Genomic DNA, 25,845 nt, shown 5'->3' on the forward strand with positions numbered 1-25,845 from the left:
CCTGATTGAAAAGAACATTCCTGCAAAGGACACAGTTTCAGCAGTAAATGACATGCAAATTGCTGACAAGCATTTGACAGCGCCTGCTGTGCTAATAAATGCAGCAGGCAGCATAACCACGCGCGTTGTTGGATTGTCTTGATCAAAAAAAAATGTAGGGAAGGGGGGAAGCCACCCTCCAACAATTACAACTGGTGTAATTAAGTAAGTATTGCAATTATTAATTACAAGCTACAGGAGAGGGATAATGTAATTATTCCCGCCTTCTATTTATGTGGGTGGATGGCTGCATTCACAGGCTGAGTCAAAGAGCGTCATGTACGTAAACTTGTGACGAGGGTAAAACAAAAAGCAAAAATGTTCTCTTGATGAGAAGTTTTCTCCCTTCCAAATTACAGTTCTGAGAATCAAAATACTGCATCATCTCAGCCGAAATGGAAAGCACAATTTTAAGGCAGAATTTCAAATGCATTGATGAACATTCCAGCTTTGAATGTTGGCATATAAACAAGCAGAACATTATAAAATTAAAATAAAAAAATTGTCCAGTGGCACCTTAGGGACCAACTAAGTTTGTTCTTGGTATAAGCTTTTGTGTGCATGCACACTTCTGAAAGCTCATACCAATTACAAACTTAGTTTAAGGTGCCACTGGGCAGGTTTTTTATATATTTCGACTGTGTCAGACCAACACAGCTACCTACCTGAATCTAGAACCCAGAACATTGATATTTATGACATTTTAAGGCAGGAAACTAAATGGCTCAATGGTAAGGGGTCCTGATGGAGCAGAGATGGAGCTATTGGTTCCACATTTCTGCCACAGAGCTCAATGGACTCCTTTAATGCCCTCTCTGCTTTTCCTTCTGGTGGCACCTCATCTATCACATGTCACTGGAGCCTCAAGTATGTGAGAATGATGGAAGTTCCCCTGTTCTGCACCTCTGTTATTCCATTAGTTCTGCCTACTTCAGCTTCAAATTCCTTCAGTTCACTTCCATCCCTGCCACACATTACTGACAGACACATGGACATTGATACCATATAGCAGTAGATGCACACTGATCATACATACAGAAGTGGCCTGCCTAGTGGGCTGAAGCGGCAATGCATTCTTCCTGACAAGTGTGCTACTGCCACTTTCTAGGAGGAAAAAGGGTGAAGCACAGTGTATGTGCATTGGCAGGGGTGCAAGATTGAGTCTGCTGGTGAACCTGTACCTGTGTTGACCTCTCTGCTGCCGCACCACCCCCCATCCTCTTAGTAAGTGGGAGGGGGGAGAAACCCACTTGCTGGGAAGCTTGTGTTGTGGTTCCACTCCACCGAGGCAGGTCACTTCGGCACATGATTTTATCCAGATTCTTTTGTGATGTTTTAGTGACGCACACAGGCACTTTTTTACCTTGGTAAAACAAACAAAAATAATCTGCATTCAGCTTCAGCATGATCTACATATCAATATATGTGTTTATGTTTTTCAAGTCCCTGAATACAGAGTTCGTAGAGGTAGGTACACCTCTGACTTTCAGAATCTACTTCCTTTTTGCAGTAGAGCACCAAGATTCACTAACTAGAGCCAGATGCCAAAAACTAGGGCTGCCATATGTCCAGGTTTTCCTGGACATATCCAGGATTTGTTTGACTGAAATAGTGTCTGGGCAGAATTTCCAGAAATTGCCCAAATGTCTGGAAAACCTGGAGACATGGCAACCGCCTTTTAAAAAAGCTCCACAACTTTCAGAAGGCAGTGCCCAGCTTATGCTGCCTTGAGAGAAGCAGCATAGGCCGGGCATTCCCTTCAGAAGGCAGTGCCTGGCTTGTGGTGCCCAGAGTGCTGCACCACTTCTCTCAATGTTCCCGGGGGGCTAAGGAGGAAAACAACTGGAGAAAGGTAGGTTAGATGGGATGAGGGGGGGAGGGTGAATGAGGAAGGGTCACCGGCAAGGAGGGGTAGGGGGTGGAGATGTGGGATGGGGGTGCCCCCAAATGTGTTCAGGTTTCTGTAACCCAGAATATGGCAACCCTACCGAAAACATATCCAGAAGTAAAGAATTCTAAACACAGAAATTGGTCCATAACAGAACTTCTTATTACACAAAAATCCACTCCTTGTTACCCTGTACCTCGCCCTCATCCTTTCTACAGTATAGTTTGTATGGGGAGAGAGAAATTGCTGCCATTATTAATGGATGTGCTTGCCATGTAAGTACTGTAGTGTAGTACACACCTTACATTTAAAGTACACGTATCCTAGAATTCTGGGAACTGTAATTGTTAAGGGAGCTGGGAATTTTAGATCTGTGAGGGATAAAATACAGTTCCTAGGATTCTTTGAGGGAAAGGTGCTTTAAATGTATGGTGCGTACACAGCTTTCTCTACGTCAGATCACACAGAGATTTACCTGTGGATCCCTATCAACTTTTTGTCTGGAGGACTCAAGCAATGGGGCATTTTATCTTTCTGGATAAATCCACTCTATGACTTCATATTCATTACTGATCCAGTTTCAATTTGAAGTGGTCACCGAATACTAACTTTGAGGCCTCATGCACAGATCCATGAACGTTCTTTCCCCATTGGCCTTTGAAGATTAAATCCTTGTTTCCTTTCCACATGCTAAATTGAGCTCTCAGCTGGGGATTGGGAGGGATGTAATAGGCAGAGTAAGGTAAACTTGCCTTTCCTGTCTCTGAGGTGGACCAGAAAATCAAATGTTACTCAGCAAGCAGTTGTTCAACAGCAGGCGCACCTGCAGCCTCCCTGCTGGCAGGCGTATCAATTGCCAGGCATGTCCCTTTCGCCTCAGTACACCTGATTTTTACAGCCTCAATTGGAATTCATCTTCACTCTCATTCCCCTCACACCATTTCCTAGCGCAAATCAAGGGTCATTGAGTGCCTCATGACACAGATGAAAACATCTCACCTCGGTGTTATGTGTATAATAACTTGTCGTAAATGTGTAAATGACTAGATTGACAGTATGAGGGGCTGCAACTATGGCAGAGGAACGGGAAAGTCTCACTCGGTTTGCTTTTTGCAAAGGAAAACTCCTTCAGTTTAAGGCAGGAGTCTGGAACCTTGGGTCTGAGGGTTCAGGCCTCTTTATCTGGTCTCCCCAGATGGAGGTTGGTCCATTATGGAAAGTGGGGCGCTGCCCCACTACATTCAGCTGGGCCTCAGCCACCTCTTGGCTGCCTGCCTTCTTACTTATATCCAGTCCAGGGTGTGGCACTGTCTGTCAGCTCCCTCCTCCATTGTTGCCCTTGAAAAACTCAGCAAGGAAGAGGATGGGGACAAAACTAGAAAGAGTAGACTCCACCTGCTCTCGGCTCTGGCTGCACCCACTGTTGGGCTCCCTGCCTTCCATCTCACGAGTCCCAATTGGCACCAGCCACCACTGCTCTTACTGGCTCTGCTTTGCATCCTCCTCAAGTGTATATGAACTCTAATAGTGCATCTTTGCTTGCTTGGATAGAGAATAGAGAGGGGTGTGAGAGATTGTATAGAAACTATTAGCCTACTGTGTAAAGGTAATATTTACATTCATTGCTCCTTCCTCCTTTGCCTCTGCTCAGCAGAGGCACATGGACCCCAGAAGGTTGTCCAGAAAGGAATGTGGGCCCTCAGACAGAAAAAGGTTCCCCACACCTGATTTAAGGGAAGTATTATGGCACTTAAAGACCAAACAGCATGGAAATGGTACGTTAAGGTCCCTACCTTAAACTCAGTGACATGGAAGCAGAAATTGGTACATGGGAAGCTCCCTTATGTCATACCATTGGTTGATCCAGTTCAGTTTTGTCTAAACTGACTTGCAGGGTTTCAGACCAAGGTCTACTGCTGGTGTTGCATGCAGAAAACCAGTGATTAGAGAAAAATACCATTTTTCTTATTTGCTATTATTAATAAATGTCAGTAATAAAATTACTGGCATTTATGAATAATAATAATTAGAGAACCCCTTTTTGACTTGTGTGAAAAGGAAAAGGAATTAATTTGAGACATTTGGGTCTGAAGATTAGAAAAATATTGCTTAACAAAAAGTTTAATAGTTGGATGCCATCTGAGAGTGAATGTTGTCAGTAGTTTATTTTGTGCAACTCACAGATGGAAAATCTGAGTACCTTTTTTATTTTTATTTTGTTCCTTTCCCCTTTCCCTTTTCTTCTTTTTGGTGTCCTTTGCTCTGGGCCATTACTGGGTTCCAAGGATTACACACACATGAAAGTAGTGGATGGTTAGTAAAAAGACCCTAAGTGAAAGGCAGGAAAGTGAAGACCTACCTAGGGTGAGAGACCAGGAGAAGAAAAGAGAGCTCCCAGGTGAGAGCTGGGAGGGCCCACCTTCTGTGGGCGACAAGGGTTAAGAGCTATGTCTGAGAGAGGACTCTGCATTTTCTTTCCCTGTTTTTATTTAATTGGTTTATTTTATCTTATTGTATTATGAATAAGCTTTAATAAAACTTGGCGGGGGGATTTCTTACCTGAAACTAGTGTTTGCATTTGGAAGAAGTCCTACTGTTGGCACCAATAGTTTATGACAGTAGGTTGTTTTATTGCATGGAAACCGTAATATGCGTGCCACATTTTGCCTTCTGTTCTGATTGATTTTACATTAGAATATCTTCCTTTAAGAAATGTACTGTTAGAATACATTGGGAATTTATCAGCTGTCACCTTTGCATCTGCTTCTGTATCATATTTTATAGTTGGTTTTAAATTCCCCTCTGTGTTCGCCTTGTTCATTTTTGAACCCTGCCTGCCCCACTAACCCAAGTTCTGAAACTTGGTGATATCAGGGAGATCATCATCACAGAAATAGTGTGGATTCAACTAGGAATGGCTCTGAATTAAATTCATCCTCTCTATTCTATGTTTTGAATGATCACATATCACCTGAAAAGTGTGCGCACGTGACTCTTTCAGGTATCCGCTACCTTTTGCAAGCAGCCTTTAACAAAACAATCCTGTGCAGAAAGCTTCTAACTGGCCCCAGAGGAAAGTTTAAAGGAGAAACTCAGAGAGAAAATATCTGGGGTGCAGTTCAATCAATACACACGATGGAGATGTTCAACTATTCTGCTTAGTCCAAAGTATGCATGTGGTAGCCTTTTATCCATCACATATGTGCTGCAATTCTAGATGTATCTCTTATAGGTTGCTTTTTGAAGATTTCATTTTGGTCTCCACAGAACAATTTCAAAGGACATCAGCTCATGAGAATGCAGGAGAAAAATGGAGAAAAATCCTCTCATCATTTCAGTGTGCTGCACTGTTTTCAGTGCTACTGTTTGATATTTGAATATGTACCAATCCAGAATTAATCTGAATAAAGAAACATGAAGATGGAATGCTACTGGTAACCTATGTGTGTGGCTGTGCTTTGTAATATTGAGTTGAGTTGATTGTACAGTAAAATTAGCATCATTCCCTTTTGATTAAGAAATATTATGCATGGATTATGGATGGAATTTTTTGAATTTGGATCTGGATCTCCAAGGTTTCCTCTAATTTCTGTCTTGATCATGATGAGAACTAGTCCCCTCCCCAATTCCGCTAAAAATACAAATCATTATCACATATAATGCGATATATGGATGGTTAAGTCCAGTCAAAGCCGACTATGGGGTGCAGCGCTCATATTGCTTTCAGGCTGAGGGAGCTGGTGTTTGTCACAGACAGCTTTCTGGGTCATGTGGCCACCATGACTAAACCACTTCTGCCACAACTGAACACCGTGGCGGAAACCAGGGCACATGGAAACACCATTTATCTTCCTGCCACAGCGGTACCTATTTATCTATTTGCACTGGCATACTTTCAAACTGCTAGGTTGCCAGGAGCTGGGACAGAGCAACGGGAGCTCACCCTGTCACAGGGATTCGAACCGCTGACCTTCTGACTGGCAAGCCCAAGAGGCTCAGTGGTTTAGACCACAGTGCCACCCATGTCCCATGATTAATATATGGATGATATTATACTCATGTACCTTCCAGGTTCCCTAAAGTAACTACAAACAAAGATAAAGCATGTAATTGTCTACAAAAACTTACATAATCAGACTCATAAATTTAAGTCTAGGAACGAGGCCTTTGGCATTCCTGTACAGCCTGGGACCTTCCTCTTTCAGAGATATTATACTTTTAATTTATGCATTTTCCCTGTATATTTAGTCACAATTTTTTAAAAAGGCAATACACAATCGAATCAGACATAAGTGAGTGCTCTTGTAGTAACAGCAGATACTTGCAGGAAGTTACATATATCAGGGCTGCCTGCTATTAGGCAGAAGGAGGTGACTGCCTCAGGCTGCGTAGGTCGGGAGGCAATGGTGCCCCTCAGCAATTCCTCCTGAGCTCCCTGAGATTCCATTCCATTGGAGACTAGAGCTGTGTGTCATGCACCTTGCCTGCCACCCTCAGGGGCAGTGCAGTACCCTGTGGCTAGAACTGAAACAGGATACTCTACTATACAGTGGTACCTCGGGTTACATACGCTTCAGGTCACACACTCCACTAAACCAGAAATAGTGCTTCAAGTTAAGAACTTTGCTTCAGGATAAGAACAGAAATCGGGCTTTGGCGACGCGGCAGCAGCAGGAGGCCCCATTATCTAAAGTGGTGCTTCAGGTTAAGAACAGTTTCAGGTTAAGAACGGACCTCCGGAACGAATTAAGTACTTAACCTGAGGTACCACTGTATGTGGAATGGAGATGTGTGTATACCATTTGTCCTCAATGAGCAAAATGTATTGGGCTAGCCTTGTACATAGAGATGGATACAGGCATAATTACATCCATATATTAAAAATAAATTGGAGGAAACCCCATGTACTAATAACAGCTTCCTGCTATTATGAATATATCAGTGGGTGTGAAGTCATAGATTACACATAAGCAGCTGGGCAGCTGGACAAGGCAAGACTGCCAACTCCAAGCACTCTGGGCCATGGAATTTGATTGAGATGAATGCTGTCGAAAGCCATATGGTGCATTTAGGTTCACCACTAGCAAAAGGATCAAGAAAGCGCTGGACGCTTTCCATGCCATGATGATTATATCCCCCTTTTAATATTCCATCCAAGGAGAGTGCATTTGGTTCTTCGTGAAAGAAAGAGCATCCTGCCTCATTAATCTCAAGGGGAAATTGCGAGTGATTGGTTTCAAATTGAGTCAGGACCCCCCTTTTTTTTTTTTTTAATCTGGGACTTTCAGCTTTGTCAAATGAAATTATTGGGTTTGCAGTACCAGCCAGGAGGTCACTAGCCAGCGACCTGAGCATCAATGTATTGAGCTGAGATGCACAGATTAATTCAAGGATGGGGAAGGTATGGACCAGATGCTGCTGGTTTTAACTAATCTCATCCCTGGACACTGGCTTTGTGAAGTGGCGCTGATGGAAATTGCAGTCCAACAACATCTGGAGAGCTATAGGTTTCCCATCCCTGGATTAAGGCATCCATGTCTCAACTTAATTATTAGCATCACAAACCTATGCATGTTTACTCTGACAAGTGGGTATAGAATTGCAGTCTTACTACACAATCCTAACAATGCTACTCAGAAGCAAATCCTAGTGAGTAGTGCTTACTCCCAGGTAAATTGGCTTAGAATTGCAGCCTTAGTCTATGCACATTTACTTGGGGGCAAACCTCATTTAAACTCCTTCTGAGTAAGGAAGAATATTGAGTCACACAGCTTCAAACAAATCCCAAAATTATAACTTAATTGGTTTGCCGTATCAGGCAAGGGCCAGCGTGTTAACTACTTATTTAACTCACTCAAAATATTTCCTGAAGAACTCCAGCTGATGCAAATATTACCGTATTTTTCGCCCTATAGGACGAACTTTTTCCCCTCCAAAAATGAAGGGGAAATGTGTGTGTGTCCTATGGGGCGAATGCAGGCTTTCGCTGAAGCCTGGAGAGCGAGAGGGGTCGGTGCGCACCTGCCAGCCCCACAAGCTCGGGGAATAGCGGGGAGGCGGAGCGCCGCCACCCCGTTATTCCCCGACCTGATCTGGAGGCTGGCGGGGGTGAGAAGCAAGCTTGCTTCTCCCCCCCACCAGCCCCACAAGCTCGGGGGACAGCGGGGCAAGCTGTCCCTGAAGGCAGAAGAGGGAGACGGAGTGCTCCGTCTCCCTCTTCTAGCTTGGGGATGGCTGCGCAAAGCCTCTGCAGGGCAGCGGAGTGTGCTGCCCCACAGAGGCTAGGGAGGCTGTCCCTGAAGGCAGAAGAGGGAGACGGAGCACTCCGTCTCCCTCTTCTAGCCTGGTACAAAAGGTTTGGATGTTGCCCGTTGCCTAGATAGCCTGACAAATATTGCTGGGGAGGAGACAGTGGTTTTGGTGCACATCAGCACCAATGACATGAGAAAATGTAGTCATGAGGTCCTGGAAGCCAAATTTAGGTTGCTAGGTAGGATGCTGAAAGGCAGCTTTCTCTGAAATGTTATCAATTCCATGTGCAGGGCCAGCGAGACATGTGCATCTTCTCTTTAAATATTTTAAATAGTCTGGAATCTGTTAATGCAATAGATAATACTGCTTACGTATGTAAGCTTTGTTATTTATCTAGACTGTTGTCTGAAGGAAAAAGAAGAAAACAGTAATTGTCTTTCTGCTAATACATTCCACCACCACCCCCTCAAAATCTAATACTTAATACACAAAGTAAATTCAAACAAGCAACCAGATAGGTGATTAGTTTTAAAGTTTATCTTTTTTTCTAAAAAGAAAAAAATAACATATTTCCATTTTTGCTGTCTAATTGGTCCTATTCTAGAATGCAAGGAGAAGTTAGTGGAAGATAAAAGGAGCATATCAAGAAAGAAAGAAATATTCAAAGTTGAATAATTTAAGATCACATCCATAATTAATGGCATTTGGAAGACATCCTTTGGTGCTCTAATCATAGCTCAAAATGTGCTAATTAGAGCAGTTTGGTGCAAATCAGACCATGCAGGTGTGGAATAGCATCTTTCATTCTTAACAAGAATGGATCTCCCCACGTAAGCGCTCACACTTTGTGAATGTTCCTCCAGTTACAATATATTTGAGAAATAAATGTGGTTTACAATTATTCCTTGCAATGAGATTCCTTATAATTATTGCCTTGTTAAACTGGGCTTGATCATATACTTGGAAGACAAATTGGCTGTAGTTTTTATTGATAGTTTACTAACGTTTTCACATTCTTTTAATAAAGCAGTCATCATTCCCCACATCACACCTTCCCTCAGTCCCCGCCATTAACATTTTTATAGTAGTATTTCTACTTCTGTCTTTCATTTTTTTAAATCATGTAATGTGATGGTAGGGTTTATGTTAGGTAGCTAATCAAAGAAGGGGTTGAGTATGCAGTTAGGGGTCACCCCCAGACTGTCAGTGTTTTCTGGGAGAGATTCTTTCGCATGCAACTCCTGGTGGAACAGACTTCTTGCAGTTAGGAAAGTGCCAGTGAAAGGTACTAAAATTATGGGATAATAAGCTATTGATTGATGGGAATCTGTATAACCTCCATGCAAACAAATCAGGTTGCATACTCGTTGTCATATAACTTTCCTGGAAAGAAATCAGTACAAATGCTCAATAAAGAACAGACAATATATAAGGTAAAGGTAAAGGGACCCCTGACCATTAGGTCCAATCGTTGCTGACTCTGGGGTTGCGGCGCTCATCTTGCTTTATTGGCCGAGGGACAGTTTCCGGGTCATGTGGCCAACATGACTAAGCTGCTTCTGGTGAACCAGAGCAGCGCACGGAAATGCCATTTACCTTTCCGTGGTACCTATTTATCTACTTGCACTTTGTCGTGCTTTCGAACTGCTAGGTTGGCAGGATAACCTCTGCCTAAAAGTTTGTGCAACTTTCAGGGTGAATGTTCAGTGAACAGCCTGTCTGGAGGAGCCCAGTAGCAAATAGTTTGTCATGGAATCAGATATGACTAAAAGGTAGTTGGAGACATTTCACTTCAGCTCTGTGCCCCCTACCTTTCTTGACTTTGGAGGTTACTCAACAGAGAGCTTCAGAAATTCACTCCATATCTTTTGGAAGCTTGTGTTTTTGTGTGGTTTATTAAAAAGGATTTTCTCATGGCCTGTTTTTGTGTGGTTTATTAAAAAGGATTTTCTCATGGCCTGCTAATTGTAAGAGGTTCTGCATCTAACCAGCCATGTCGGGTGCGACTTGGGATTTGCAGAGTTTGAGGATTATTCATTTTGCTGCTGGATTATTCATTTTGCTTGTCCTGGGGAGCCATCTTTCTTGCTCTTCTGACAACCCCCATCTGCTAGGGATATGGCCAATTACAGCACTGACAACTCTCCAAGGTGTTGTCTTTAAATAGCGATGGTTGCCCAATCATAAGAAGTGAGGGCAGGGAACCTGTGACCCTCCAGATGTTGTTGGATTCAAACTTCCATCAGACCAGACAGCATGACTAATGGACAGGAATGAAAAGAGCTGAAACCTAACATAATCTGGAGACAGCCACAGGTTCCCCATCCATACATTAAACCAATGCTTAAAGCACCAAGAAATGGTCATGAGGGATATAAAGATGATTGTAAGAAAAGAAGGGGAAAGTGCTTTTCCCTGAGAGTGGATATAATGAAAGAGAGCCAGGGTGACACATTTCCTTCCAAAACTGGGATAGTGAATCCCCTGAAAGGACCAATAGCAGCCCTGACACTTATTTCTGAACCAACTTACTCCCTCACTTATTCCCTCACAACTCTTAGAAGTTAAAACTTCTTTCAGTCATACTTTGGTCTCAAGCATAGACTAATCCCTGCCATGTGGTTTACGCTGTAAAAATGATTAGTAGGGATTTGTGCTCTTTTCATTCCGCAAAAGGAATGGTGGACCATAAAGCCAAATTTCACATATCTATGGAATGGTGAGGAAGTGGGTGGCGCTGTGGTCTAAACCACAGAACCTAGGGCTTGCCAATCAGAAGGTTGGCGGTTCGAATCCCCATGGTGGGGTGAGCTCCTGTTGTTTGGTTCCAGCTCCTGCCCACCTAGCAGTTTGAAATCACATCAAAGTGCAAGTAGATAAATAGGTACCACTTCGGTGGGAAGGTAAACGGCATTACTGTGTGCTGCTCTGGTTCACCAGAAGCCAGGCCACATGACCCGGACAAACTGTCTGCAGACAAACGTCGGCTCCCTCGGCCAGTAAAGCGAGATGAGCACCGCAAACCCCAGAGTCGTTCGTGACTGAACCTAACGGTCAGGGGTACCTTTACCATTACCTTTATGGAATGGTGAAACATGTCTCATCATATTGGAATATATTTCTGTCTACTTATCTGTGGATCAAAGTGGATCAAAATAACTGCTGCTCACTGCATGCATAATATTATCCATAACTGTACAACATATTAATGCAAAGGGTACGGGAAACAAGCAAGTAGAATTAGGCAAATATGACCTAATAGGCATTACAGAAAAATGAATGTCAACATCCATGATTGGAATGTAGAAATTGAGGTGTTCAACCTGCTCAAAAGGAACAGAACTTTCTGACAGTAAGAGCTATTTGACAGTGGGACGGTCTCAAAAAGTGGTGGATTCTCCTTCCTTCCAGGTTTTTAAGGAGAGGTTGGATGGCTATTTGTCATGGATGCTTTAGCAAGGTTCCTGCATTTCAGGGGGTAGGACTAGATTAACTTTGAGCCTCAGGGTCCCTTCAAACTCTACAATTCTATGATTTTATCAGTACAATTCTGAATCTGAATCTGAATGCCCAGAAGGAATGTTTGTTTCAGAAACCCTTCTGTATGTTCCACCGGGATAGAAGCAAATTGAGTGGGATGAGAGAGAGGACCTTCTAAGTTAGTGCACCTAGATAAAGGAACCTTTGAAGTATGGTTCACCCCCCTCTCTTGCTGTTTTTCACCAGTTATTACAGACTGTTTTATTCTGGTAGGCGTTTGTCATGTGTGGTGGAGAATGCTTTTATGCTATTTTCTTTTAAACTGTAGTTCCTGTCCTTGGTTATTTTATATTTCTCTCTCTCTCTGTGTGTGTGTGTGTTTATGAAACTGCAATGTTAAATGTTGCAAACTGCCCTAGGTCATGTTTCTCCACCAGAAGGGAAGGGTATACATGTTTCAATGAATAAAAGAAACATTATTGCTCATGGTTAGCTTAATTATGCAATTAATTAAATTATATGATGGTGATATGTATTTGCAATCCTGCCAGCTGCACAGCACACTTCAATTCAGTTGTGAATGTGTGGTTTTGATTTGGACTTTGAAAACCACAAAGGGTTGGATCCGCTGCCCTTGGGTTCAATTGCAGCCAATGTAAAAAGTTAGTTGTGATTTAAGTCCCATTGATTTCAGTTGGACCTGATTACAACTAACTTGCTCTGGTTAGAAACCATATATTTGTTGCAGCCTATACTTCTTTATGGATCATCAACAAGTCAAGGAGAACACAACAGCTGGTGTAGGTGGAAATGGCAGTGATGAAATGTGGAGGATGGCACATTGAGTTATTTCATGTTTTGCATCCTAGGGAATCTGAGGCTTTGTTAGAGAACTCTGAACTCTTTCTCAGTGGTGTTATGAAGCCGTTTTCTGTGATGAAAAGACTGCATATGCAGATCAGGACTACTGAGTGAATTGGGAGAGAGGAAGTTGGCTGTGGTCAATCCTGGGGAGACCAGACCAACCTAACCTGCCACCTGTCAAGTACTCTGGGCTTATGTTCAGTGTCATTCAGAAGAGCCTGGATCAATGCAGCTCTTTTGAAATGCTTTCCTGCTCCAGCACATGCCAAACACTCCTGTTTTGAAGCAGCGCCTTTGTGGAGTGCAGCTCTAGGACTGAAGCATTACAAGAGATGCACAGAATGACAATCTGGACAACATCAAGGTTTCTGCATCTGTTAATATAATTCTATATGTAAAGGGGGGAGGGAGAGATGATGTTACAGGGAAACGGCAGAGAGTAGGTGTTGGGTCCAACGCTTATATTTCACCCCATTTGACTGGTCGTGTTGCCTGCTGCTGTGGCATTTGAAGAAGCTGCCTAAAATTTGAGTTTGCGTTTTCAAGTAGTCTGACTTACCAAAATCCTGTCAGCCTGGGCCTGTGTGTCACCATCACGTCTACTAACTGCTGCTGGCACAATGAATCACCTGGTGCCATTTCACTGATGACAAACCCTGGAGCCAGCACTGGTGTATAGCAGTCACTCGCTGGCATTACTATACCCCTGGCCCTAGTCCTGAGGCCGAGATGTCATATAAAGGCTCTTGCTTGGCCACCAGTAGAGAAACATATGGGGTGGAAAGAGTGCCCTGGAGAAGCCTGCTGGAGACTTTCAACATTTGAAAAGTCTTTTTCTGCTATTAAATTTATAGGAAATGGTTACTGATAGCCATTCTGTGATGAGTCAACAGTGGGCAGAGTTTGAGAGAGGGAAAGTGTTCTGGATGAATTCATCTAGAATAGATGCCACGCTGCTTCCATTTTCACCATGGCTACCTCAGATTAAAATTTCCTGTCTTATGCAGATCGGCTCTGAAGTAAGCATTGTTGCATTTGATGAGTCTATTGACAAACAGGTGACTTTTCCTTTCTTTTGAGTCCAACAGTCCAATACAACCCCTGTTTGGAAATGATATGAAAGCAATTCCTTTGTGACTTTAGTGTCTTATTCATGAACATGCATATGCATATTGAACATAAGCCTACCAATTTGTTATCAGCTAGCTTTCTGGCAAGCTGTACAACTAAGGGGGGAAGCAAAATAAAATAAGTAAGTTTATTTTTAGTGAATAAAATGCTGTCCCAGATGTTCTGAAACCGCATAGAAAGAGGGGAAGGCACTGGAGCCAAGATGATCAGCCCATTTCAAGAAAGACAAGAGAAAAGAAGGAACTGTAATAGGATGGAAAGATGGGGCAGTTTCAGGAGGAACTAGGGGCTGTATATTAAGAGTGGGCAATAAATTGAAATAATAAGGTTAACAGGCCCAACGTGTGGTAGGAATGGTACAGAGCTCATACACTTTTATAGACAAGTGTTCTTGCCTATGGGCAGGCACTGTTTTGATTTAAGAATTAAAATGAGAGGAGAGTTTGAAAGAAAGGAGGAACTTTGCCCTAGTTAAGAAAAGGGAAAAAGGAGAGGGTTAAAGACTACAAGGAAGAAGGAAAAAAAACCCAAATAGCACATCTAGAGTAAAATGCAAGCATCTAGAGAAAATTTTAAATAATTTATTAAAGGGGCGGCTGCGAAGAGACCAACTGAGCAGTTAAAATAAAAGCATCCCACACATAATGGGGTCACATGAGAGAAAACAAGGACAAGGCAGGGAGCAGCTGCCCTTTCCCTCTTTTGTTTATTGTGAGGGAAAGGTGAATAACGAGTTTGAGACTTTTAGCAAAGTCATTTCACCCGCGGGAAAATCTATAGCAATTAAAAGAATCCACCGAAGAAAGAAATATGGCTGAGGAATGTGCTAGGATCCTTGTCCCCAGCTGCCAGCATTTGTGTCCTGTTTTAAAAATTCAAAAGGCACATTGGCATCAAATATTAGTTTCAGTCTTTTACTAAAGAGATTTAATGGTCCACAATTCAATTTGAAGTGAAAGTATCCCCCAAACGACTCTTTATAAAGTCTTTTGGAGACCAAAGTCAATATCTATGGTCCTTCCGAGATGCTGCTATTGATTACCTGTCTGAGCCAATGAGCATTAAAATCCAAGGAGATTCAGGAGTACATCTCACTATTACAAAACCTTGCACCTAGTAAAATTGGCATGTATTGACAGGTCCATGGAAAAGCCCAGGAGTATAAATAAAATATGTTGTCTTCCTTCTGCTGAGATCTAATTTGAAGTTTTGTAGGCTTCAGCAGCGTCTAAGCTAACAACATCTGATCGAGCATTATTATGCCCTGATTTGTGTGGATAGACTCTTGTGGAGATGGGTTTGCTGTCTCAGTGTATGTCAGTCATAAATATGACAGACTGCAGAAGTCACTGGGTATCTGTGCTTATGTTATTATTGCTCTTAAATTGGTAGTTTATTGTTCTATGTACTTCCCCCCCCCCAATTCTGGCACCATTGGGCAAAGGGTGGGTTTATAAATGTGTACAAATAAATGCATTCCGTTGTTCATTAATATTCTGGTCACCTCTTTTCTCAGCTTGTATAATAATAACATCCTATGGATTTCTCCTTTCAGCATCTCTCTGGGCTTTGGCAAGCAGCACACAGCAACTGTGGGGAAAATATCAGCCTCATATAACCAGTATGTTTAGCTCTAGTTAATGCATGAAGTGGTTAAGACCATAGAGTAAGCAGTCCTCCAAGGTTTAACTAGGTCACACACCCTCACCTTGGGAGAAAGGGTCACCAAAACCTTTGTTCACTCCTCTTCCACCATGTCAATCCAAACAGCTCACCCCATGTACCTTTACCAATTCATCTTTGTGCTTCTATACTATTAATTTAGAAACATTTACTGATTTTGAAATGAAGTTGTACTGTCAGTGTTTTCTTGCTGACCACATTGTAATATGCCTGTAGAAAAAGACATTGTGAATAAAATCAGGAAGGCATGCAAGTGAAATCAGTCAAGGGCCCTGACTGTACAGCAGTTAGTTTGTTGAGCAATTTCAGTTAGGAGGGTCATTTTATTGGCCAGATACCAACTGTGCAGATAGGCATAGCGGCAAGCTACTATATACACAAAGCCCTGAACAGATAGTAGATGATCACATCTGGCTTCCTGGGTAGAAGGTTTTAAAAAAATTCCAGTCCATATTTGAATTTATTTGACATTCTTCTTCTTATTATTTTTTGAATTTATATACCGCCCTATACCCGGGGGTCTCAGGGCAGTTCCCAGCATAAAATCAAGATATAAAACCACAAAACACATAATAAAAATAAAACAATAGCAACCCAAAAGCCCCCCCAAAAAACACATTTTAAAAGGGCAAAGGAGAATTGTTTTTAGATATGAAATTGTTTTTAAATATGCAATTGTTAAAATATGTGTATATGATTGCTTTGGTTGTTTTTAGATATGCAATTGTTTTGCATTTGTTTTTGTCGTATTGTGAGATCAATTTGAGGTTTTCACTGGAAGTGGTAACAATAATTATAATCAATAGTGGGGGAGAGAGAATGGAAAGGAACGGAATCCAGCCCCTCCTCCCTCCTCCCCATAAATAATTGCCATACCCCCTGGGGAAAAAATCTGACCAGGCCAACATGAACCTAAAGCAACACAAGGTATGGCTGTATAGGAAACTGCTTGATATGGACTGACCTAATGGGTCCATCAAAGTCAGTACCATCTGCACTGGCTGGTAGCAACTGGTAGCAAGGGTTTCAGACAAGTATCTCTCTCAGCCCTACCTGGAGATGCTGGGAATTGAAATTGGGACCTTCTGCATCCAAAGCAGATGTTCTACCACTGCATTACAGTCCTTCTGCAAATAATTCCTATAAGGGATAGGACATGCCAAAAGGTGTGTGCAATCACCTGGATGTTTTTTTTTTACAAGTTTGAGAAAATTAAGCCTTCTCACCTCCATGCTTCCTAAAGTAATTATTGAAATGTCCATGTCCTACAGGTATAAGTATATTTGTGCCTCAGGTGGCTGAGACCTTGTGTTGTGGACCCCTTACCTTGCCTCAGCCGAAATGTAATGCTAACTGCCTGAAGGCCAGAATGTGGCCATGAGAGGAGAACACGCAGACCTAAGGCATATTTGTCCTGCTATCAAGGGTCGTCTTCCACCTTTGGAAATAATATGCATTAATTTGAACTAGGGACTACAAGTTAACAAGAGCTGCATTTATTTCTCAGTGGCAGTAACAATTCCAAAAGAAAGATTGGGGTAGGAGGACCAATAGAGAAATAGCATCACAAGGGTGTCAGAAGCAGTTTTAATCTCTTCGCTGTACTAGAAACTTACTTTGTATCGAATTTTCTGTGCCACACGTCTGCACATTCCCCTTCGTTTTCACTCTCTCTGCTGGGATCAATGGAAGCTGTTAACAAGGTGCACTCTGAAATAGAAACTGAAAAATGGTTTTCTGTGATGCATCAAAACTGAAAAGGCCTAATGTGTGCAGAAAAATAACAATAGGCAATTGTCTTAAAAGGCACCAGTGGCTTGCCCACATTTATAGCTGCTTAGGCAGGTACACTAAAAAGGTGAGATGGGATGTAAAGTGGATGTGCAAGCTTGTTTCAGAGTGAAAAACTTGCTTTTGCCTAAGCTGTGACGGCTAGCAGGGATTTAACCCACTCTCCTTCAATGTAAAGTATGCCCAATCTTCTTGCATTTGCTTTCATATTAACCTATAATGCTCTCAATGCTGTACCAATGCTATTCATTGTTAGAGATGGGAGGGCAGATGGGGCAGTTGCCTGGGGTGGGAAATTTGCTCTATTAGACTATTAGCATGGGCATTCAGCTTGCAACAGAAATTATTAAGTGTCTGCAGGGCTTTTTTCCAGCTGGAACTCACTGGAACTCAGTTCTAATTCCTCTCAGGTGGGTGCCATTGCCATTATAAGAGAACAGGGGAAGTGTTCATGTTGAGTTCCAGCACCTTTCTCTAGAAAAACAGCACTGAATGTTTGACTCATCCCTAAACCAGTTTGATATTAGCACTTTCACCATTTCTTCCCAGAGTCCCCTTTTAGGGCCACTTAGTATGTGATACCAGTAGTGATGTATGGAAGTGAGAGCTGGACCATAAAGAAGGCTGATCGCCAAAGAATTGATGCTTTTGAATTATGGTGCTGGAGGAGACTCTTGAGAGTCCCATGGACTGCAAGAAGATCAAACCTATCCATTCTTAAGGAAATCAGCCCTGAGTGCTCATTGGAAGGACAGATCCTGAAGCTGAGACTCCAATACTTTGGCCACCTCATGAGAAGAGAAGACTCCCTGGAAAAGACCCTGTTGTTGGGAAAGATGGAGGGCACAAGGAGAAGGGGACGACAGAGGACAAGATGGTTGGACAGTGTTCTTGAAGCTACCAGCATGAGTTTGACTAAACTGCGGGAGGCAGTGGAAGACGGGAGTGCCTGGCGTGCTCTGGTCCATGGGGTCACGAAGAGTCGGATATGACTAAACGACTAAACAACAACAAAGTATGTGATAATTTTTGTATTTTGGATCAAATATGTACAGGACACTGGTGTTTCACATCAATAGTGATGCTGGCCGATTTTGGAAATGGGGATAGAGAAGATGACCACCTCCAGTTCAGCTATTAAAACAAGATATTTTTGTCAGATAATAGTTTGCTCCCCTGAAGAATTTAACGTAACATTCTGACAAATGTTTCTCCTTTTTTAAAAAATGGTGGGAATTGTAGTTCAGCAAGGGCCAATGGTTTCCCACTCCTGCTCTTCTGCACCTGAGGTCATTCCACTACCCCCCCTGGATTCCCCCACCTATCCAGCATCTACTGCTTGAGGCAGCTGATTCACTCTGCCTTATGATAGGGCTGGCTTTGCTCAGAACTCTTGAGGAGAGTGGGAAGGAGAAAATAATCAGACTTCTCCAAGAAAGCTTGGAATGTCAGAGCCAATTTGAAATCAGAATGTGATAATTTCATCCATCACTAATCATCAGTTAAAATAAAAAAAATCCTTCTAGTAGCACCTTAAAGAGTGTATTTTTTATTTTTTTATTTTGACTATGGCAGACCAACACGGCTACCTATCTGTAACTGTAATCATCAGTTGTCAATTGTATATTCACATTTAAAGCCCTGTTTTATTGGCAGAGGAAGCAGAAGTGTTGATTGAGAAAGAATCAGCAGGCCTCTGGCTCCTCACATTTGCCAACAGCAGCACAAATTTAGAAAAGTGTAAGCCTTCGTGCTTTGCACTTAGGTGTACATACCCAAGCTTACAAAAAAGAAAAGAAACTTCACAAGCATCTGTCCTTACGGTTCATCCTTTGGCTTTAGGCTTTACTGCGTTCTGTCCTTTGATATCAGAGATCTTCTTTTATCACCAAGTGGTAATGTTCCTCAAATACACTGCTGTGCCCCAGATAAAATCCGACAGTTCACTGGGACAGGAGGAAAGCCCTATCTTGAGCTTGCAGGTTGCTTTTTTGATGTGTAAGAAGTGCCACTAAAAATGTAGGGTTCTAGAGACAGAAGAATATTTACACGCCATCTAGAAGATCCTTGTTATATATGCCATCATGAAGTCATCTATACCTTGAAATATGCTGTGATATCTAAAAAATTAGCAGGGGTAGGAACCTGGATTACATTTTAATACCTATTTCTCTCTCTCTCTCTTTCTCCCCCCCGCCCCCTCTGTGTGTGTACACTCCTACATATACACAGAGACACACACATACATATTTGCACTTTGCACATGCTCAGAAGTGCCAAATTGCGACCCGTGCGTGCGCAGAAGCGGTGCTGTGGGTTGTGAATGCTGTAGGTTGTGAATGTGCCTCCCACATGGATCACGTTCACAACCCAAGCATTCATCCACTGTAGTATCACAATGGTATCGAGGACAACCAGAAGTTCCTGCACGACAACGGAGAAGATCTTCAGAAGGGAATAGCAGTCCCTTGGCCTCCGCCACAGCCTGGACCGGAACCAACACCATCTCCCTCGGACTTGGACAAAAAGGAGGACACCCCATAAAGAGCAACAACAGATTGATACAGGATGTCTCTGCAGCTGTATAGTTGGAACATTAATGGCGCAAATTCCCCGGAAAAACGAAAAAGGATCTTCCATATTTTGAAAAAGGAAAATTTGGATATAATTTGCTTGCAAGAAACGCACGTGACTAGGCTCCATAGGAAAGTACTAATCAACAAAAGACTAGGCCAAGAATTTATTTCATCAGACAAAGTAAAAAAGAGGGGCCTGGTGATCTACGCTAAGGAGAACCTAGCACCGAAATTTTTGTTTAAAGATGAGCAAGGGAGAATCTTGGCAATTGAAATACAATCTCAAGGAGAAAAAGTTTTGATATTAGGAATTTATGCACCAAATGAGGGGAAAGCAGAATTTTACAAGAAGCTACATGAGACACTACTGGACTATCTGGACTACTCAAACATCATTATGATGGGAGATATGAATGGGGTGGTCTCCACTTTGATGGATAAGTCACAAAACCAAATAACTAAGGACAGCAGACTACCGAAAACCTTTTTTGAACTGACAGACAATATGGACTTGATTGACATTTGGCGGGCAAGGAACCCCCTAGGTAGAGAGGGAACTTTCTTTTCTGAGGCCCACTCATCATGGACGAGAATCGACCAAATTTGGACAACTAGAGGGCTGGCATCGAAGACTACAAGAGTGGAAATCTGCCCAAAGACTTGCTCCGACCACAACGCCCTGAAAATGGAATTGAGACTTACTCCAGCCGGTTCCTTCAGATGGAAAATGAATGACACCCTCTTTAGAGATCAGGAGATTGTAAAGAAGGCCCAAAAAACTTTAAAGGACTATTTTGAAATCAACTTGAACACTTCAGTGGAAAAAAGAACAATCTGGGACGCCAGTAAAGCTGTAATGAGGGGGTTTCTGATACAACAAAATACAATCAAGAAGAAACTCTGGAATGGGAAAAAGGATAAAATATTAGAGAAGATAAGCGATGGAGAGAAAAGGTTGAGATCTAAACCAAAATCCAAAGAGATCTTGCGAGAAATTAAATTCCATCAGGCACAATATTTGAAATTGATAAATCAAGAAGTGGAATGGAAAATTAAACAAATGAGACAAAGATCCTTTGAGTCAGCAAACAAATGTGGGAAACTGCTGGCATGGCAGTTGAAAAAAAGACAGAAATTAAACTACGTTACCAATCTAGAGGTGGAAGGGAAAAATATCCAGAAACCAGGTGAAATTAGAAAGTGTTTCCAGAAATACTTCAAAAAGTTGTACACACAAGGGCCCGAGGAAGTGTCTGAGATTGAACGATTTTTGAAACTCAATGGCTTACCAGAATTGTCTCAGGAGAAGAGATCAATTTTGGACTGTAAAATAACACAACAGGAAATTGAGGATGCCATTCAGAATATGCAGCTGGGCAAATCTCCAGGCCCAGATGGGCTTACCTCCAAATACTATAAGACATTAAAAGATTATTTGATTTTACCACTAATGGAGGTTTGCAACCAGATTATGGGGGGAGGAAGGGCACCGGAAACGTGGAAAGAAGCTTTCATCACATTGATACCCAAAGTGGAAACTGAAAAGACTCAACTTAGGAACTACCGTCCCATCTCACTCCTAAATGTGGATTACAAAATATTTGCAGACATTTTGGCAAGTAGATTGAAAAAGGTTTTAAATGAGGTAATTCATAAGGACCAAGCAGGCTTTCTTCCTGGCAGGCATTTGTTGGATAATACTCGGAATATTATCGATATTCTGGAACTCTTACAAACAAATATTAACACTAAAGCAGTGTTAATCTTTATCGATGCTGAGAAGGCCTTTGACAATATTTCTTGGAAATTCATGAAGAAAAACTTGGAAGGGATGGGAGTGGGACGAGGGTTTGAAAATGGTATAGAAGCAATTTATTCAGAACAAAAAGCTAAGTTGATAGTGAACAATGTGGTGACAGAGGAGTTCCCCCTATCCCCCCTACTATTTATATCAGTCCTGGAGGTTTTGCTGAACATGATTAGGAGGGACCGGCAAATACAGGGGATCACGGTCGGAGTGAAACAATATAAACTGAAAGCATTTGCAGATGACTTAGTAATAACATTACAGGAGCCAGAATCTAGTACAAAAAGAGTTCTGGAGCTGATACAAGAATTTGGCCGGGTGGCAGGATTTAAGTTGAACAAACAAAAGACTAAAGTTTTGGGGAAAAACTTGACGCCTTTAGAAATAGAGGGGTTTCAGAAGGAAACAGAGTTAGTTGTGGTTAAGAAGGTGAAATACCTGGGGGTAAACTTGACGCCTAAAAATTTGAACTTGTTTAAGGACAACTATGAGAAATGTTGGTCAGAAGTTAAGAAAGATTTGGAAACATGGTCGAGACTGAAGCTTTCCTTGCTGGGCCGAATTGCTGCTGTTAAGATGAATGTTTTGCCAAAAATGTTGTTTTTATTTCAAACCTTGCAGGTCGTGGACAGAGTGGAATGTTTTGGAAAGTGGCAGAGGGATATCTCAAAGTTTGTCTGGCAGGGCAAAAAGCCCCGAATAAAGTTTAAAATACTAACTGACGCAAAAGAAAGAGGGGGGTTTGCCCTGCCAGACTTAAGGTTATACTACGAGGCGGCAGCCTTCTGCTGGCTGAAAGATTGGATTTTATTAGAGAATACGGATGTCCTAGACCTGGAAGGTTTTAACAATTCGTTAGGATGGCATGCTTATCTGTGGTACGGCAAGGCAAAAACACATGGAATGTTCAAAAACCATATTGTCAGGAAAGCAATTTTTATGGTCTGGCTGAAATACAAAGACTTACTTGAAAGTAAGACTCCGAGGTGGTTATCACCAGTGGAGGCTAAGGCGTGGAAAAAACCCAATATGGAGACCGGCTGGCCGAAATATTGGGAACTAATAGAAAAAGTTGGTGACAATTGGAGGTTGCGGAGCTTTGAAAATTTAAAAGATAAGGTGCAAGATTGGTTCCATTATGCCCAAATTAACGAGGTTGTTAAGTTGGATAAAAAAATAGGATTCCAGGTGGAAAAATCGAAACTTGAGACAGAGTTGTTAGAACCAAAGACCAAGGTTTTATCGAGAATGTATAACTTGCTGCTTAAGTGGAATACACAGGATGAGACAGTTAAATCAGCCATGATAAAGTGGGCTCAAGACATTGGTCACAACATTATGTCTGAAGACTGGGAAAGGTTATGGACCACCGGTATGAAATTTACGGCATGTAATGCCTTGAAAGAAAACATTATGAAAATGGTATACAGGTGGTACATGACCCCAGTCAAGCTTGCTAAGATATACCATTTGTCTGATAACAAATGTTGGAAGTGCAAGGAGGCTGAAGGAACATTCTTTCACCTTTGGTGGACTTGCCCAAGAGTGAAGGCCTTCTGGGAAATGATCTACAACGAGTTAAAAAAGGTGTTTAAGTACACCTTCCCTAAAAAACCGGAGGCCTTCCTCTTGGGTATGGTCGGCCAAAAGGTCTTAAAGAAGGATAGAACGTTTTTTATGTATGCTACCACTGCAGCAAGAATTCTGATCGCTAAACATTGGAAGACTCAAGATTTACCCACGCTGGAAGAGTGGCAAACGCAACTGATTGACTATATGGAGTTGGCCGAAATGACTGCCAGAATCCGAGACCTGGGAGAAGAAGCAATGGAGGAGGACTGGAAAAAATTTAAGAATTATTTGCAAAAACTTTATAAGTTATATGAACTATAAAATGACGCATAATTTGAAATGCTAGCCCCAGCAATGAGAGTGCAATATTTATGAAATTGGATAACAATATTGAAGGGATCAAAGTTTAAATGTTAAAAAGGATAATACATTTTGTTTTTAGAGTAAATGGACAATAAGGGATTTAAACTTAAATTGCAATCGAAAGTACCAAAGAAACACATGAAACAAGGTTACAATTTGCTGATAAATTTATTGTTGGGAATGCTTTGTGCGGGAGATGTGGGGAAGTTCGATGGAAAGTCGGAATAAGCTGTTGAAGGGTTCTCTCTATTTTCTTTCACATTTTTCTTTCTTTTTCTCTTCTTCTGTTCTCTGTCTGTATCTGAAAAAATGTAATAAAAACTATTTTTTTTAAAAAAAAAAAATAGTATCACAATGGTATCATCAATATGACATACTACTTTTCCATAACAAGTTGACTATCGATGGGCTACCTTTATTGGTTAATGTTCTGGAAATTGTTATCTCCTGACTTGTAATATTTGGACATGTGAGGTGATGGTCCTTACTGTATTCCCTTTATCATTTTCCGTAAGTAATTTCCAACACGTGTAGATGTGGAATCATGCACAACAGCCCTATTCCAAACACCCATGTTTGTTCAACATCTGCCCTTGCAGCTTGAGTTGTAAGGTCTAAAGGAAGCTCTATGTACATTCAGCTGAATGTGCTTAGACACCTCCCTGTGACAAGTAACCCTGCATTATCAAGATCTTCTTCTTCTTCTTCTTCTTCTTCTTCTTCTTCTTCTTCTTCTTCTTCTTCTTCTTCTTCTTTGGCGATCACCCGTAGCTGAGTAAGATTGTCTTCCATGAACTCAGTCTTAACAGTGAGTCCGTAAGTGACTGTGGAGGACAATTCTGGATCCATATGTCCTTCCACAGTGGGGACATAGGTTTCCGAGTGGGAATTGATTACGGTGTGGATTGCCAAACGTGCCTTCCTCTTAGCATGTTTCTCCCTTGTGTCCTGAATTCGAGTGTCTTCAAAGCGCATGACACCTTTGGTAAAGGCTGTTCTCCAATTGGAGTGCTCACAGGCAAGTGTTTCCCAATTGTTGGTCATTATACTACATTTTTTAAGATTTGCCTTGAGACAGTCTTTAAACCTCTTTTGTTGACAACAAAAGGATGTTCTATGGAAGGGTTCACAGCATTCCTACCCCAAGAGGTTCTGTTCCTCTCATAGGCACAACAGTATCCTTACGATGGCAGCCTGCCTCTTTCTGAGAAAAGTCACATCCCACCTGTTCTAAAGTTGTTATCTTGAGCCCTGGTCTTTTGTAACACAGAGAAAGGCCCCACCCATTTGTATCCTCACACTTAGTTCTTTGGTGCTTTGTTGTGCTAACAGTTCATTACCTCCAGGCTATTACATCAAGAAAATTGGCTTTTACAAGTGTTGATTAAAGAGGGTGGCTGATACTCAAGTTAGGGAGTTTGTCTAGGTTAATTCTTCACATATGCTAATTCCAGGGGCTTTGAAGTGGGTCTCACATATGACCTAATACACAGATGGTTCTGTCTTGAGAGAGAAGGGTCTGAAATCCTGTTTTAATGTACCAGTTCTAATTAAAGTCTAACATTTATTAAACCCAAGCATTTAGCTACCACTCTCCACAGACCTATAACAATGTATTAGTGAAAACAGCATTTGCGTGTTCATATCCAGAGACCTCCCCCTTAAATAAAGACACATTTGACTCAAATTTTAGTTTTGGTTTTTGGCAGAATTTAGGCCACAACTTTATTGATTACAGAAAAGTGAGTGGTTACATAGGCTCTTGTTCGACTAGCTCCCTGCACCCTTGCAGGTAGCGCTGAACCAGAACTCTATCATAGGTCAGCCAAGGGTGAACACCTGAGGTAGGCGAAAAGCCAGGGAACAGACCATGTCCACTCCCAAGATGCTCCCCAGGACTCAGGCACAGGCACAACCCCCTCTAGGGGGTTGACAAAACCCAGTTGAGTCCCTGGATTCCTTTAACGGAATACCCTTCACACAGGGATGGTGAGAGCGTTCTCCCATCCCTATCACCTGAACCAGTGCCTATCCACAACCTTACAAGTTGTGACGATCTGCTACGCGGCAGGCGAAACCCAAATAGCAACAGCCAATCAGCCAAGTGGGGAAAATTCCTGCCGTGCCCCTATCCCAACGACAGACGACACACGACGGCATAGCAAGGTCAATGACAAAATGCCCTAAATATAGGGAGAGGTGGGCAGGTGTTCCAATGCATGAGCCGAAAGAGGAAGCTCTGGGTCACGTGTATAGGTATATAGGTCCCCCAATCCATTTAGAGTGCACCCCATTGGCCAGAGTAAACCCAGTAACGAGGGACCTACCAATTGGGTGCACCAAGGATTCCCTGCCCGAGCTGCTTCAGGTCGTGGCAGATATGCTCCTGGAGACACCTA

The sequence above is a fragment of the Podarcis liolepis genome (assembly GCF_965112155.1).
Source record: "Podarcis liolepis genome assembly, chromosome: 3".
NCBI classification, from domain to species: Eukaryota; Metazoa; Chordata; class Lepidosauria; order Squamata; family Lacertidae; genus Podarcis; species Podarcis liolepis.